The sequence below is a fragment of the Lissotriton vulgaris genome, chromosome 3_1 (assembly GCF_964263255.1).
Source record: "Lissotriton vulgaris chromosome 3_1, aLisVul1.2, whole genome shotgun sequence".
NCBI classification, from domain to species: Eukaryota; Metazoa; Chordata; class Amphibia; order Caudata; family Salamandridae; genus Lissotriton; species Lissotriton vulgaris.
In genome coordinates this window covers 74,708,645-74,725,634 of record NC_141689.1, presented here as the reverse complement: position 1 = coordinate 74,725,634, position 16,990 = coordinate 74,708,645, and positions in this window count along the sequence as shown.

The window sequence follows — 16,990 nt, the reverse complement described above, 5'->3', positions numbered from 1 at the left end:
ACATGGTCGTTTGTTCGATTTGTAAAGTATCCGTTAGTCGGGGTAAGCTTGGTACCAACTATGGTACCGGAGGCCAGAGAGGTCATCTCAAGCAACACCACACTATCATTTGGGAAGCACACATGAGGAAGATCGAGGAAGGTAAAAAAGAAAACAAATCCAAATGTATCCCTTGATATTGCATCTGATGATGACGTGAGGCTGATCGTGCAGGGGGGAAGTGAAGAAGCGACAGACATTTTTTCTGGTACACCCAGTTCTGCTGGCAGCAGCACTGCAGTGGTATCGCCCACACCCTCTACCCCTGCAACATCTATGAGGCACACTAAGAGTGTGGGAGAGACACCAATGCAAAAAACTACATCACTGGGCCTAACTGGTTTGAAGATGTCATCATGTTCATCATCAGGTAAAATGATCCAGCCCACCATTCGCGGAATGTTGTGGTCGAAGGTGCCATTTGAACGCAACCACCCAACGGTACGTCTGTATAACGCAAAGCTGGCTAAAATGCTAGCGCTGGACCTTCTCCCTTTTTCTTTCGTGGAAAGGGTGGGGTTTCTAGAATTAGTGGCAACAGTCTGCCCTAAATGGAAGGTTCCTAGCCGGTCCTATTTTGCCAGAGTTGCGGTTCCAGCACTACATAAAGATGTGCTGGAGGTGATTGGGGCAGCTTTGCAGAAGAGTGCTGTTCACATTATTCACTTGACAACAGACACGTGGACCAGTTGCCAAGCCCTTGATTACACGTGCAAAACTGCACACTGGGTCTCTTTTGCAGGGTCTTTTGCAGTGATTAGACACAAGTCAAGTGCAGTTGTTGACCTGGACACAATTTTTCAAGCTAATTGGAAACATGCAACATTAGCCATGTTTTCCATGGAGAATACTCATACTGCAAAAAACATTTTGGAGGAGTTTAACAGTAAGGTCTCTGAATGGCTGCAACCAAGAAATCGCATAGTTGGTTATGTTTCCATGGATAATGGCAGTAATATAGTTTAGGCCATGCAGGAAGGTGAATATTTCAGAGTGCCGTGTTTGCCACACTGTATAAACCTGGTTGTTCAAGATTTCTTGAAAAATGAAAACACAGTCAAGAAGTTACTGGCCACCTGCCGAAGAATCTGCACACATTTCAGCCATTCTTTTAAGGCCTGGAAGGAGCTGAGGAGCATTCAACATGAACGTAAAGTGCCAGTCAAAGGACTCATCCAGGAGGTGGCAACACGTTGGAACTCAACCTTTTACATGCTTGAGCGTCTGTTTGAGCAGTGCATGGTAATCAATGACTGTCTTTCAACTAGGTTCTACTATGAAAGCCATGAGGCTAGAGTTGGAGGAATGGCAGCTAGTTAAAAGCCTGACAGACATGCTTCGTCCTTTTGAGGTCTTCGCGCGTGAAGTCAGCAGGGAGGACTGTTCTTTGAGGGAAGCTATCCCATTGTTGGTCATGCTAGAGCACCAACTGAAAGTGGCGTCTTCAACGTTCAGAGATGATGTTGGAAAGCATGATGCATATCTGTTGGCGGAGAAGTTATTACGCCGCCTAGTTGCCAATGAAAGGCCTGAAAACATGCATACAGAACAACATTACATTTGTGCCACTATTCTGGATCCACGGTACAAAAAGGCAGTGGCCAGCAAAGCATTCATTTCTTTTGATGAAGCAGATGTTTCAAATTACAAACATTGGCAAGCTGTGTCAGCCAGTCGGTTCGAGAAAGATCAGCAGAAAATTCAAGGAGCCGTCAGAAGTCCAACTGAATCAGCAGGCCATCCAGCGTCAAGTTCCACTTCTGAATATGTGGGCGAAGGGAGTCCATTTCCCTCACAGCCGTTAACGACACCAGCAGCAACCGTATCATCATCCTCACCTGCACCAGGCCCAGCCATAATATTGTCGGAAGCGGATTGGCTAACTCATCAAGAGTTTGCTCGTTCCAGTGCTGAGAAGGCCACAGATGGTACGCAAAGTGGAGTAACCATGGAGAACCTTGAGTTGATGGTGCAGGCCTATCTGGATGACCCAACACAGGTCTTTGGTAATACGAACCTGTAGTGTAGTTCCTATTTTCCCAATAGGCTCTGCACATTGGAATAACATAAACAGCAGTGTAGACGTAGGACTAAGGTCATCTAGGTCTCTACTGACTATGTTAAACTTAATTTAGGTTTGCGCCAGCTAGCTCAGAGGTCACTGGAAACTTTTTTGAATGAAGAGGGATGGATAACCTTCCCTGGCTCAGACAAGAAGGGATTCAGTTTCCGACAACCGCATAAACATGACAACTTTGCTCCCTCAGAATAAGAGTATATCTCTAGAGTTGTGTGAAAACAATAGACCGATATTTCACTCAGTCAGCAGTGCATACTTAGTTTCACCAGAATGCAGAGAAATAGAGAGACAGGTGTTTTCAATAAAAGGTGTTATTTATTGAGCAGTCTTCCTTCTCATGCAAGAGAAATGAATTGCCACAATTGCAATACTTAAAGTAAAGTGCGTGCAGTAAAAGTAGTATTATGAAATAATACTGTAAAAGCATTGATACGGTTTCTTAGGCATATAGTACTTTAAAATGGATAAAATATATACATACAGAAATATATTGACTAAAAGGCTCAACTAGTGCTTCTAACTATGCCTGCCCCGGTGTACCTGACCTAAGCCTATTACGTGGGAAGGGACAAGTAAGTAGCGATGTTAAGTTAAGTTGGTTAAGATAATTTTGCCAAGAATCTGCATCAAGAATTCTCCTAAGGGTTTAGTCAGCTCCGTACCTTGGTAATAGAATGTGGGAGGTCTGGTATCTCTTTCCTCAGGACTCGATATCCCAGCAACTTGCAAGGGTAGGCTGGAAACACTGGCGCTGGATTTTCTCGGCTGGAGAAAAAGACAGCGTCTCTCTTAGTGCGTCAAACAGGAGGGGCGGCTTCCGCGGGCACTCGCATCAGCTGGGCTCTCGGGCAATTAGATGGCTGCTCTGCTCCAAACCACCGTGTGTTTGCTTAAGGCAACTGTTGGTATTTTATACCTGAAAGGTGCCGGGTTTGACGTAAGGTTGGACATAAGACATCATCAAGAACTAACAGTTCTTGCAGGACTTCAGGAGTTCTTGTTCAAATCAAATCAAAAGCAGGGGGGGTTTTCCCGGGCTACTGGAGGCTTGGTTTGTTTAAAGAACGCGTTGTGCTTTCTAGGAGTCGATGGAAGTAGCCGTGCTGTGCTTTGGATTGCATGGGCTATTACTGAATATGAATCTGATTCTTATGCCTTTTCAGGACATTATTGATTATAACCTCACAAGGGCATAAATCAGGACTATCGAATTAGGGTCCTAGATAAGAACACGACACCCACTCCACGAATTGATGTCCATCATTACTAAAACTAAGCAATATTAAACATTCAAAGGTGCATGTGTTTTTTTCCGACCCACCCCAAAATACATATTTCGCATTTGAAATGGTATACGGTAAATACACAGAAATGAGTATTTGTACTGTACGCTTTTCAAGCAGTGTTATCATTCAGAGAAATGCATATATATATCAGCTGAACGAATTGCAAAAATTACACATGAAATGGCTCTAAATACAGAAAAGAAGGTTGAGACCATTTCATCACATATTTATACAAATTGCTGTATATCTGCTAGAGGCTGAGGTAAAATATTGTCTCTAGTATCCTAAAATAGAAGCTCTGTTCTCTAAGAATAGTTCTACTTTAAGCAGAGTACCAAGTGCCAAAAAAAGTAAATATTTTGAAAGTACGGTCAAAATAATTTCGCTTTCAGGGGAAAAAGTTCCAAATATTTTCTCTAGTTTTGTTTAAAAAAACAAAAAACTGAAGGCCGAATTCAGAGTTCAGGGAACGCTGTGTGCTCATTGTTTTTATTTAAGAGTTATTCTCGTTGATTGGATAGAACATTATTTCAGACAGACCTGCAAAAAATTGGTCTACCACATCAGGTGAAAGTTCGACCAAGTTTGAAAAAACTGCCACTGTGCAGTTCTCTGCGTGATTGCTATCATCGATGGTTGGATCAGCAATGCTCACAGAAGGCTGTACCTGTTTGGTGCTGCTTTCCTCTCGTACTTCTCCGCCACCTATTCGTAGTGGGGAAGTCTCAATGAATGCCGTCATCAGAATCGGTAGCCGCTGGGGACAACACGATGCATGAGTCGTTACAGGACTTAGCAAAGTATCGATATCCATTGGTATTGCTGTTTGTAGTGTAAGACAGATGTCCAACACGCATTCTTCTCCGCATAGCAGACATCGAAGCACAGGTAAGATGCAATTTTGCCAGATCGGTCTGAATGAAAGAAACCAGGTTGTACTCAGATCTCTTAGTCGGGCCAATCCGAGGATCTTAGTGATACGGTCTCGGTATCGTATTGCTAGGATTGTTTGTTCCATCGTTGCTAGAGTCTTGCCTGTGGATTGGCTTGCCATATCGGTGCAGAAGAAGCAAAAATAAAATTCCTGCCAGGAGTCCCAAGATTAAGGGTAGGCCGCCAAAGACAGAATGGATAAAATTCGGCAAGATGCCCAGAACTGTTTCAAATGGTGTTAACAGTCCCGAAAAAATTGTCTTAAATACATGTGCGATGCCACTGGTATCAGACATGTTTAAGATTTGGCTTAACACTTCTACGAAATGTACCGGGCAATTTGTTGATAAAAGGGTATGTATCTCTGCTGTTGTCCTTGCAACTTGCAGTTCATATGTTTCTTTTGATGACGTTAGAGGCACGGTTGTTTATAAAAGAATAGACTTCATTCTGCTTAAAGTATCAATTCGAATAGAAGAGATATTCAACCGAGACCATAACGCAGCCCCCATATCTGGATTGCTGTGTGGATACAATACTTGCATACAGCAAATGGCCCTGGAAGTTACAGTTGTCAGATAGGCAGCATGCCACAACAGCTGTGATCACTTATTAAAATATAACTACCATTAGAAAGTGGTCTAAAAAATGGCTCTATCTGTTTTGCGGGCTTGCCATGCAGGTGACATGAAAGGTTGTTTGAAGACCCTTTGCAGGCTCCATGCAAATTAACACCCTGACACAGAAGTGTACCGCTTAGTGATTTTTTACAATTTTTACCACTAAGAAATACCTCCTTCTTTCCTTCACTATAACATCTGTGTGTATAAGGTAAATCCCAGGTTGATTTGATGTATTCTTTACCCAACCTTTCATACTGGCCTGACAGTAATTAAACTGGAAAGTTGTTATCGGAATTGTAATCGTTCCATGTATTATCCATTCAATGACAGGTCTTTCTGACATTGTCAATGGTAATCTCTCGAGTTTTTTAATGCTCAGGATTGTATAATCTGCTCCTTTTTGGGCCCAACTGATTTGTTTATCAGTAGGGTTAAAGAGACCAAATAATGACGTTGTGTTGATTAAACGCCATGGTACGTAGCCTGAACGCAGATTTTGCAACGTCCATCCAAGCTGTACAATAGAACGTAATTGAGACTGACCATGTTGTAGCATTAGTAAGTCCTGCTCTATTATATCAAAGGCAGACGATACAATACTGTCCAGCGAATATATTCTAGAAGACAGAGTCGTTAACCCATTGTTCACAACAGAAAGTGATTTTTCCAAATTAATACCATCAATTTCTCGTATTTTTTCTGCAGTCTCAATTTGCATTATTTTCCATGCTTCGTTGTATGCAGCGTATATACAGGCCACTATGAAACGTTTTTGACGCTGTTTGCGTGGTCCCATTAAGAAATCACGCAAGTCAGCACCCTCTTTAAGTAAAGTCAAGTGTTGCTTAATTTCAGACAGTGTGGATTTCTGTAGCCACTCAAGGCATAGTTTCTCTACATCCCTACACTGTATGTTGTAACTATCTCTGGACGTTGTCTCTGGGAATATCTAGGGTCTGGTCTGGTCATTTTGAACCTCTGTGTTTTGTTCAGGAATCTATCTTGACAGTTATTCGTGTCTGTTGGCCAGATCAACCACTTTTTCCAATCAGTATGTGTTCTGTTTTGGTATAAAATATTAGAAACGTCTATCTCCACATCAGTAGTGCTGTCACTATCAGGCATGGGTTTTGGAATAGACGGTGTGTTCATGTCTTTTATCTTAGCAAGGCCAAGACAAGTAGTTTGTTGAATTGTGTCATTCAAGAAAATAATTTGTTCTGGGATCATGCAGGCCCTAAACAGTGCTTCTAGGCCTTGTACTTGCCAATCTTTGGAACCCCAGATTGTTTTTGTTTCAATGGTGTTTTTCCAAATTTCGAAACCTAATGTAGACATTCTGTCATAACATTTTTCTGAATAAATCAATTTAGTATTTGTCAACATTGTTTTCATTCCTGTTCTATTTGACATTTTAAAATAAAACGTTCTTGGGTCACTGTTATTAAGTCCTGAGAAGTATTGGAATTTATCAGAAAACTTTTTTGAACTGCCTTTTGGTGGAGTAGTGATTCAGAAAAGGGGGTGGTGATGAACAGAGTGTCTGAATTAAGCAGATCACTCTTTCCCAGTCCAAAGATCAGGGCTTGATCCATCACCGTTTTTTAGCTCACTGCACCATCCCAGCTCAGAACTTGGCTATATGCAAATTAGTCTGACCCTGGCCCAGTGCATCATGGGAACAGGGCAGACCAAACTACCAAGCCAATTCTTATACTGGGAAGGAAACAAGCTACCGGGGACCGGTTTCTGGCATTTCAGCCGTCTTCGGCCCGGCTTGCTTGAATCCTGATGGTGGAGTAGGACATTGTTCCCACTGGTTAAAAGATAAAACATTTCTAGGCTGAGCACTTTTATGCAAATAGTGATCACCATAATGGTTGTAGCAGTAAAGCTCTTCATAATTGGATGAACCCTGCAAGTAATCTTGTTCTGTAAATTTTGCTGACATTACTAAATCTGACATCATATTATTAATGTTTTCAAAGTCCCAGTCATCGGAGAAGGTACTAGGTGTCACAAAATCACTTAATGAAATCTTGAGCTGGTGGGGATACTTTAAAAGCTCGACCGGGCCCAAAATGTCATAATCAGTTCTGTCCCATGCTACCCCACCGGGTATTGGAATGGCTGTGATGTTTACTGATGACAGTTCTCTTTTCTCGATGTGAGAAGATGTGTGTGGCTTTAGGACAAAGTAGATGTTCTGACTTTCTGTGTCCATTGTACTATATTTTCCCTCAATGAATTTTCCCAAACATAGAACCATGATGAGCCAAAGCAGGAGGAAAAGTACACCTAACACAATCCAAAATTCAATCCATGGTGAAATTAGATATGCCTCTTTCAGTTGGTGAAAAAGTTCAATTACTTTGTTTTTAAAAGTTATTGTAGGAGGCGTGTCTTCATGCTCGCTTGGGTCTTCAGAGAAATTGTCGAAATTGATGAAGTAGCCTGATGCAGTTCTGTCAATTGTTGGAATTGCTTCCGGATTTTTATTTACTTTTGCATTTTTCTTTGTTTCATTAGAATAGTCTGAGGCTACATCATTGTAGGTTGGTGTTTCTTGACGAACTGGTATTATTTGGGTTTCAAGAGGCACCAATTCCATGGCATTATTGCACAGTTCTTTTTTATTCATTGCTGATTTCTCCAATTTGATTAGTCTCTCAGCATGAGCCTCTTGGATTGTAGCAAACTTTGGTATTCTGCTATTTATTGGGAGTCCACTGGGCCTACTACTTATTATTGGCCACATGATTGTGGTTTTACCAGGTCGATGGATACAACTTGGTTCTCCTTTTTACCAGCAAGGGGCGGTAGTACTACTGATCTTGTTCCGTTGATAGCTAAGACAGGTACTGCTTTTCTGTATGAAGGCCCAAATTCCTTCTTTACCGCGATCTTTTCTCTGACCAGATGCCCAATCTTTGGAATCCAGACAGGTCTTGCTGGGACAGGTGGTTTTTCTCCAGTGGATGTCGACTGTTGTTTCAACTTTATGTTACTCAGGTTTTTTCTTTTTTCATTTAGATCCTGTAAAACAGCCAAACGATCTTTGATATCAAAGCTTTTTTCTTCTACCACTGAAGTGTGACTATCTAGGTCCTGAATAAGCATTCTAGTTCCGAACAATAGTTTGTTTGTAGTGAGACCTTTTAGAGAGTTTCTTGGCAGATTATTAAGACTACGTTGGACACTTGTTAAATGTTTGACCCACCCATCACCTGAACCAAATACCCTCGCCGTTATAGATTGCTTTATGTCCCACTTTTTTCTTTCCACAACCGCATTTCCCTCAGGATGGAAGGGAGAAGAATAGCGCAATGCGATGCCCATACTGTTCATGGCCTCTTTGTAAGCTCGAGAGCTAAACGCAGGACCCGGATCAGAATATAGCATGCCAAATGCGTATGTGCCGATAAAGACTCGCAAATCTTTTATAACAGTTCTGGTGTCAGCCGAGTGCAGTGGTCTACATTTTTAAGTGAATTCAGTCTTAATTATTATGGGGACTCATTTCTCCGACTGGATTTCTGCGTTATAGATAGCCTGATGATATCTAATAGTAGTATCTGGGCTACAGGCTGGACCGGTTCACAACTGCGATCTCTGTTGCAGTCCTTGCAATTTTTTGCAAAATAGTAGATATCTACGCTCATTCCCGGCCACCAGTACTCCGAATGTAGTTCCATCAGAGATTTCAGGATCTCTTGGTGCCTCAGACCCAACCCCATGCAGTAAGAAGATTCTCCGGTTCGTGTTTGGAATTACCCTATCCCCCACTCCAGGGATTCGAGCAAATGGAACAGAGTTTGCATCAATTATGTATGTATTAATGAGTGGATTGTTGAGAGGTAATGCTGAATAATCGCCTTTTAATGAGGCTTTTACCGCTAGCATGGTTTCCCCCATCTATGTGTTTTTCTGAACGCTTTTCAGTGGCTACGGAAGCCGGGTGAACCGCTTCCGCTGTGGCTGTGTTAGCCAATGAATTCCCTGCAACGTGAACGCCATCACGTCGATGACTCAATGCGTGTATCACGTGAGTCTTTCGTAGTTCTTTCTGCAAAAGAACTACTTGTTCCCAAAGCCTTTTATGCTTTTTTGTAGCACCCGTGTCATCTTTGTAACCGTTTTTGATCCATGTCTGCATGTCACTGTTATAGGATTTGACGCAGAAATACGAATCGCACACTATTAGTATGGGAAATTCGCGATCGGCACTTTCAAGCGCCATCTTTAAAGTTCTTATTTCAGCTCGCTGAGCTGAACATTTCCTGAGTGATCCTGTTTTGGTAATCATTGGTTTGAATTTACCAGAGCACCAGCGACCTTTAACAATCGCGCACGCTGCATCATAGGATTTATTTTCTACATCATAGTGTTGTGCAAATCTGTCGATATAGATTACGCAGGTATATTTTTCCAGAGGCAGAATTTCAGCTGGCAGAGGATATTCGCGTTCATATACTAGATTATCTATTTTTTCAGTTTTGGGTCAAAATAGTATTTCACGTCTTCTGTAGCAAAAAAAGTTTCCCATTCTATCCATTTTGGATCTAATACCCCTTTAACCAGGTTACGAGGACTTGTTAACGCCTCAAGGGCTGATTCTGCTGAAAAAACAGATATTCTTCTGCCTTGGGCTAGGGCTCGTTCTTTAGCTACAGCAGTTCTAACCGCAGTTAGAATTTTTTCTGTGGAGCTGAATTCCATTTCAGCTTCAGTGTACAAATGTGATTTGTAAGCTATAGGTACCGTTTCTCCCTCATTAGAGGTCAGGTATGTGAATCTGCATCTTCCTGGGATGACTCGGATTACAAGATTGCGTGTGTTTGCAATTTTGTTTTAGTTAACATGTCTGTTTGTAGTGATCTCAAAATTTCTGTGTGTTTCTGAGTCCAATTGGTTTGTTTGAAATCTGGTCTTATTAATTCATAGAGAGGTTTAACCCTCTCAGCATAATTTAGAATGTATGTTCTTCCGAAATTCAGGAAACCTAATAGTGATTGTAAATTCTTCAGCGTTTTTGGTGCTTGGAGTACAGCACATTTCTCTAAGAATTTGTCTGCCAGGCTTTTGCCTTCACTTGATAATTCATAACCTAAAAATAGGACAGTTAGATGGGCAATTCGTGACTTTTTAAAGTTGAATTTGTAACCCTCTGAGGCGAGTCCAAGTATTATGGAGTTCACCCTTTTTAAGTGAGTCTCCAAGTCATCGTCTGTGAGATAGATGTTATCGACATATGATAATGCTTCATCATCATATATTTATAGTAACTCTGTTACCCTTGCTGAGAATAATCCCGGGCTATTCTTGAATCCCTGTGGGAGTCGGCAAAATTGTTTTTGCGACCCAAATATTGAGAAAGCGGTCAAATACCTGCTTTCTGGTGCAATGTTTTGACAGAAGAATCCATTAGAGATGTCTAATGTCGTTTTATATTTTTTGCGCACAATGTTATTCATTAGTGCTGCACTATGTGAGTTTTGTACTGCAAATGTTTTACAACTGGAGTTAAGGTGTCTGTAGTCCAAAACTAGACGATACGAATCGTCTGGCTTGGAGACAGGAAACAAAGGATTGTTCATTTGAGAGGTGCATGTTTCGATCACCCCTTGGTACTCAAGTTGATCTAAGATTTACCGGACTTGTTTTTTAGCTTCTTGTTTAACTGGGTACTGCCTTTGTGCAGTGGGCTGATTTTTTAACTGGATCTTGTGGTGAGGTGAGTCCTCATCCCATCCTACATGATTTTTGTACAAAGCAGGAGCTTGGGCTACTGCCCATTTTCTTGCATAAGTATATTTTTTATGAATCGGGATATGATTCGAGAAGGCAGGCATAATCATTTCTTCGCCATGAGGGCACTCCCTGACAAACTCTGGTGGCCAGTCCTTCTCAGCTAACAGAATGTCATAGCCTTTTGAAAGTTTTTCCCAAAAGAGACTTTTTATTTTCCTGGTTTTATCTCCCTCTATACGTAATGTTATTTCATATAGCTTATGGGGCACACTAACTCGTGTGTCTGCAGTTTCCACTTGAATGTATTCATTTGTGTCCACTGTCTCCAGAAGATTCATCAGGGTCTTGTGAGCTATGGTCACTTCTGCTCCGCTGTCTAGCACTGTCAGTGCCCACTCTCCATTTTTCAGCTGTGTCCTCAGTATCCTCGGCATGTTTAATCTTAATACTTGCTACCTTCCTTCTGGGAAATTGTAATTTTTTACTTTGATGAGCAGGTTCCTTTTCTTTGGACCTGGCGTGCTCTTCTCTGTATTCTGACCGTCCTCTTCTTTCCGATTTCTGTGAGGAAGATCGAGAAGGATTCAGTGAGAATGATCTAGAGGGACGTGTATCAACATCTTGATATCTGTCTGGTTTTCTTATGTTATCCCTATCCCTCAGGTTGTATCTTTTTCCAGAGGGTTCCCTTTGGGGAGACTTGTCTTCTTGGCCTGGAGATCTCTCTCTACGCTGAGGAGACCTTCCTCTGGACTGGAAACGTTTTTCCCTGGGAAGGGTTTGTTTATTATCTTCCCAACTCTTTTTTGGAGTTTTTAAATTATTTTTAATAAATGTTTTTTCAGGATTTTCAGTTAGTTCTATCTCTTCCTAGCTCTTCATAAGATTTTTCTATAATTCTGGCAAGTTCCAATGGTTGGACTGCTATATCTGTTTCCTTCAGTTTCTGGCGGATCGCCACAGATGCTGCTTCACCTTTTATGTTGGCTAATAATATAGCCGAGACCAGCTTGAAGTCTTTTAGTAATTTCATACCCAGAATTAAAACTGGTTCTGGACCGTAATCATTTTGAATCTGTCTTAATACATCTGGTATGACCGCCATAGACGAGACACCGTGTGTTTTTGTGTAGATGGAAGCAAAGACTGTGCCTCAAGGTCACAGTCCTCCACATGTGGTGCGATCCCCATCGGGAGGCAGATAGTCAGAATTCTGTTTTTCTCAGTAGGAGTAGTATCCGGGAATACTGCCTCTATTTGAGTAATTTTCTGTGCTAACCAGAATGGGATGTGTTCCCGTTTTATGGGTACTTTACCAAGACATGATTGTATGTTCTGTGGTGTGATTTTGTTTATGTTCCCCTGGTGGGGGGTCTGCTGATGAGTGTTAATTGTCGGTTGGACTATTGAAATCCGCATGACATATTGGACTAATTGTCTATGTATTTTAATTAAGAGTTTTAGCTGAGCTAAAAGTTCAGGAACTGACATTTTATCAATGTTTGGATGTGGTGTGTAGCTGGCTAGAACCAGCCATGTTGCTCCTGGTCTACCTAGTGGACCGAGCCTGGTGATGTGATTATAATGTTTTAGGGCGCCATTAAACCAGAGCAGGTGCTCTTGGTATTTTAGTGGAATCCCAATCTCCTCGAAAGGAGTGTATTCATCCGGAGGTTCCTCTATTTTGTAATAGTGGAAGTCTTTTGTCGTAGTGTGTGCTGCTGGAAAGTGTATCCATGAATAGAATACCTCTGTCTGCCGATATTCGTGTGCCTCTATCACGAATATGACTGTACCACCTTGCGGTGTCAGGCCATTTTCTATAAGTTTTAGAGTTATAGTTCTTCTTAGATTGACTGGAATGAGTATAGCATTTGGTTCGGTTTCATGAAGAATTGTGTCTTCCTCTAAGAGTTGAGCTGCTATTCTTAATCGGTCCCTTTCTTCGTCACTTTCTGTCATTTTAACTGACTGAAAGTTTTCTGTTGCAGATCGAGTTTCAAGGAAACAAAGATTAGGTGCACAATATTTTGGAACACTGTATCCTTCAACGTTGATCAAAACCAGAAACGAATACATAGGATTCTCATCCTATTAAGTTCCGGCGGATATTAACCTTTCACCCACTCCAGATTGTAGTTTTTACGGGAAAAGGGTTCTGTGTGAAAAAGCACGACTGAGTTACTCTATTGTCTTGTGTTAGATTATCGCCTTACCAAACGTTGGGCGCCATGTAGTGTAGTTCCTATTTTCCCAATAGGCTCTGCGCATTGGAATAACAAACAGCAGTGCAGACGTAGGACTGAGGTCATCTAGGTCTCTACTGACTATGTTAAACTTAATTTAGGTTTGCGCCAGCTAGCTCAGAGGTCACTGGAAACTTTCTTGAATGAAGAGGGATGGATAACCTTCCCTGGCTCAGATAAGAAGGGATTCAGTTTCCGACAACCGCATAAACATGACAACTTTGCTCCCTCAGAATAAGAGTATATCTCTAGAGTCGTGTGAAAACAATAGACAGATATTTCACTCAGTCAGCAGTGCATACTTAGTTTCACCAGAATGCAGAGAAATAGAGAGACAGCGTTTTCAATAAAATGTGTTATTTATTGAGCAGTCTTCCTTCTCATGCAAGAGAAATGAATTGCCACAATTGCAATACTTAAAGTAAAGTGCGTACAGTAAAAGTAGTATTATGAAATAATACTGTAAAAGCATTGATACGGTTTCTTAGCCATATAATACTTTAAAATGGATAAAATATATACATACAGAAATATATTGACTAAAAGGTTCAACTGGTGCTTCTAACTACGCCTACTCCGGTGTACCTGACCAAAACCTAATACGTGGGAAGGGACAAGTAAGTAGCGATGTTAAGTTAAGATGGTTAAGATAATTTTGCCAAGAATCTGCATCAAAAATTCTCCTAAGGGTTTAGTCAGCTCCGTACCTTGGTAATTGAATGTGGGAGGTCTGGTATCTCTTTCCTCAGGACTCGATATCCCAGCAACCTGCAAGGGTAGGCTGGAAACACCTGAGCTGGATTTTATCGGCTGGAGAAAAAGACAGCGTCTCTCTCAGTGCGTCAAACAGGAGGGGCGGCTTCCGCGGGCACTCGCATCAGCTGGACTCTCGGGCAAGTAGATGGCCGGTCTGCTCCAAACCACCGTGTGTTTGCTTAAGGCAACTGTTGGTATTTTATACCCGAAAGGTGCCCGGTTTGACGTAAGGTTGGACATATGACGTCACCAAGAACTAACAGTTCTTGCAGGACTTCAGGAGTTCTTGTTCAAATCAAAACAAAAGCAGGGGGGGTTTTCCCGGGCTGCTAGTGTTGTGTTCTATCTAGGACCCCGATCAATATTGTGACCTCATGCCCCTATACGGCTATAATCAATACATATCCCTACAATGGCATAAACGATCAGAGCCATATTTCAGTAACTCGTCTCTGCAGCTCATGACAGTCCATGACACAGCAGAAGCCACTTCCTTAGATTCCTAGATAACACACCGAGTTTCTTCAACATCTCAAACCCCCCAGCAACCTGGGAAAGCCCCGCTTGCTTTGTTTTGATTAGTAATAGAACTCCTACGAGCACTGTAGGAACGACCAGTTCTTAGTGACATCTTTATTGACGTCTTATGTCCAAAAACGTACGTCAAACTCTGCACCTTTCAGGTATAAACATACCAACGTTGCCTTAAGCAAGCACACGGTGGTGGTGAATACTGGAGCAGAACAGCTGTCCCTTGCAGAGCCCAGCAGATGCGAGAAGCCCACGGAAGCTGCCCCTCCTCCTCCTAGACGCGCTGAGAAAGACGCTGTCTTTTCTCCTGCCGAGAAAATCCAGCTCCGGCGTTTCCTGCCTACCCTTGCGGGTAACTGGGATATCGGGTCCTGAGAGGAGATACCAGACCTCCCGCATTCTATTCCAGAGGTACGGTGCTGAGTAACCCTTAGAGAGAATTCTTGAAACAAACTCTTGGCAAAACCAACTTAACTTAAACTGCTACTTACTCCCTCCCATGTATTAGGCTTAGGTCAGGTACACCGGGGTAGGCGTAGTTAGAAGCACCAGTTGAGGTCGTTAGCTAATGTATATATGAATGTATATATTTTATTCATTTTAACCATCTTATGGCTAAGAAACCATATCAATGCTTTTACAGTATTATTTCGTAATACTCCTTTTACTGTATGCACTTTTCATAATAACAAGTCTTGCAATTGTGGCAATTCATTTCTCTTGCATGAGAAGGAAGACTGCTCAATAAATAATATCTTTTATTGAAAAACGCCCGTCTCTCTATTCTCTGCATCCTGGTGAAAGTAAAATCTGCACAACTGACTGAGTGAAATAGCTGTCTATTGTTTCACACGACTCTAGAGATTGACTCTTATTCTGAGGAGCAAAGTTGTCATGTTTATGCGGTTGTCGGAAGCTGAATCCCTTTTTGTCTGAGCCAGGGAAGCTGATCACTTCCTATTCAGTCAAGAAAGTTTCCAGTGACCTCTGAGCTAGCTGGCGCAAACCTAAATTAAGTCTAACATAGTCAGTAGAGACCTAGAAGACCGCACTCCTACGTCTACACTGCTGTTTATGTTATTCCAATTCGCAGGGCCTACAGGGAAAATAGGAACTACACTACATGGCGCCCAATGTTTGGTAAGGCAATAAAACTAACGCAAGACGTTAGAGTAACTCAGTCGTGCTTTTTCACACAGACCCTTTCTCCCGTAAATACTCCAATAGACGTCTGGAGTGGGTGAAAGGTTAAAATCCGCCGGGACTTAGTAGGAAGAGATTCCTATGTAGAGTTTCTGGTTTAGTCAACGTTGAAGGATTCCGTGTTCCAAAATATTGTGCACCTAATCTTTGATTTCCTTGAAACTTGATCTGCAAACAGAAAAACCTTTCTGCATGTAAAATGTCGGAAAGTGATGAGGAAAGGGAAGCAGCTAGATTAGCAGCCCGACTACTGGAGGATGACACGAGCCTCCTACAGAATGACCAGAAAGCTATCCTTATTCCGGTCAACATAAGAAAAACTATAACTTTAAAACTTATAGAAAACGGACTGACATCACAAGGTGGTACAGTCATTTTCGTGATAGAGGCACACGAATATCGGCAGACAGAGGTATTCTATTCTTGGATAAACCTTCCAGCGGCAAACGCTACAACACACAAGTTTCACTATTACAAAATAGAGGAACCACCGGAAGAGTACGCTCCTTTCGAGGAGATTGAAATCCCATTAAAATACCAAGAGCACCTGCTCTGGTTTAAAGGCGCCCTAAAACATAATGATCACATCACCAGGCTCGGTCCACTAGGTAGACCAGGAGCAACGTGGCCGGTTCTAGCCAGCTACACACCACATCCGGACATTGATAAAATGTCAAAAGAAGAACTTTTAGCACAGCTAATATTACTGATTAAAATACATAGACAGTTAGTCCAATATGTAATGCGGACTGCAACAGTCCAAACAGCTGTTAATGTTCCACGGCTGACCCCTCATCAGGGGAACACAAATAAAATTACACCACAAAACATACAATCATGTCTTGGAAAAACTCCCGCAAAACGGGAACAAATTCCTTTCTGGTTAGCGCAAAAAATTACTCAAATAGAGGCAGTATTTCCGAATACTACCCCTATTGAGAAACACAGAAATCTGACTATCTGCCTTCCAATGGGGGTCGCACCACATGTGGAGGACTGTGACACTTGGGGTACAGTCTTTGCTTCCATTTACACAAAAAGACATGGTGTTCCGTCCATGGCGGTAATACCAGATGTGCTAAAACAAATTCAGAATGAATACGGTCCAGAACCTGCTTTAACTCTTGGTATGAAATTACTGAAAGACTTCAAGCAGGTCTCGGCTATATTACTAGCCAACATAAAAGGAGAAGCAGCATCTGTGGCGATCCGCCAGAAATTGAAAGAAACAGATATAACAGATCAACCAATTGAGCTTGCCAGAATCATAGAAAAATGCTATGAAGAATTAGGTAGAGATAGTTTGAGTGGGAAACCAGTAAAACCCCAACTACTCGAAAATCCTGAAAAATTATTTATTAAAAATAATCTAAACACTCCTAAAAAGAGCTGGGATGGAAATGAACAATCCACTCCCAAAGAAAAAGTTTTTCAGTCCAGAGGAAGGTCTCCTCGATGGAGGGAAAGAACTCCGACTCGAGAACACCAGTCTCCCCAGAGGGAGCACTCTGAGAAAAAATATAACCTTAGAAATAGGGATAA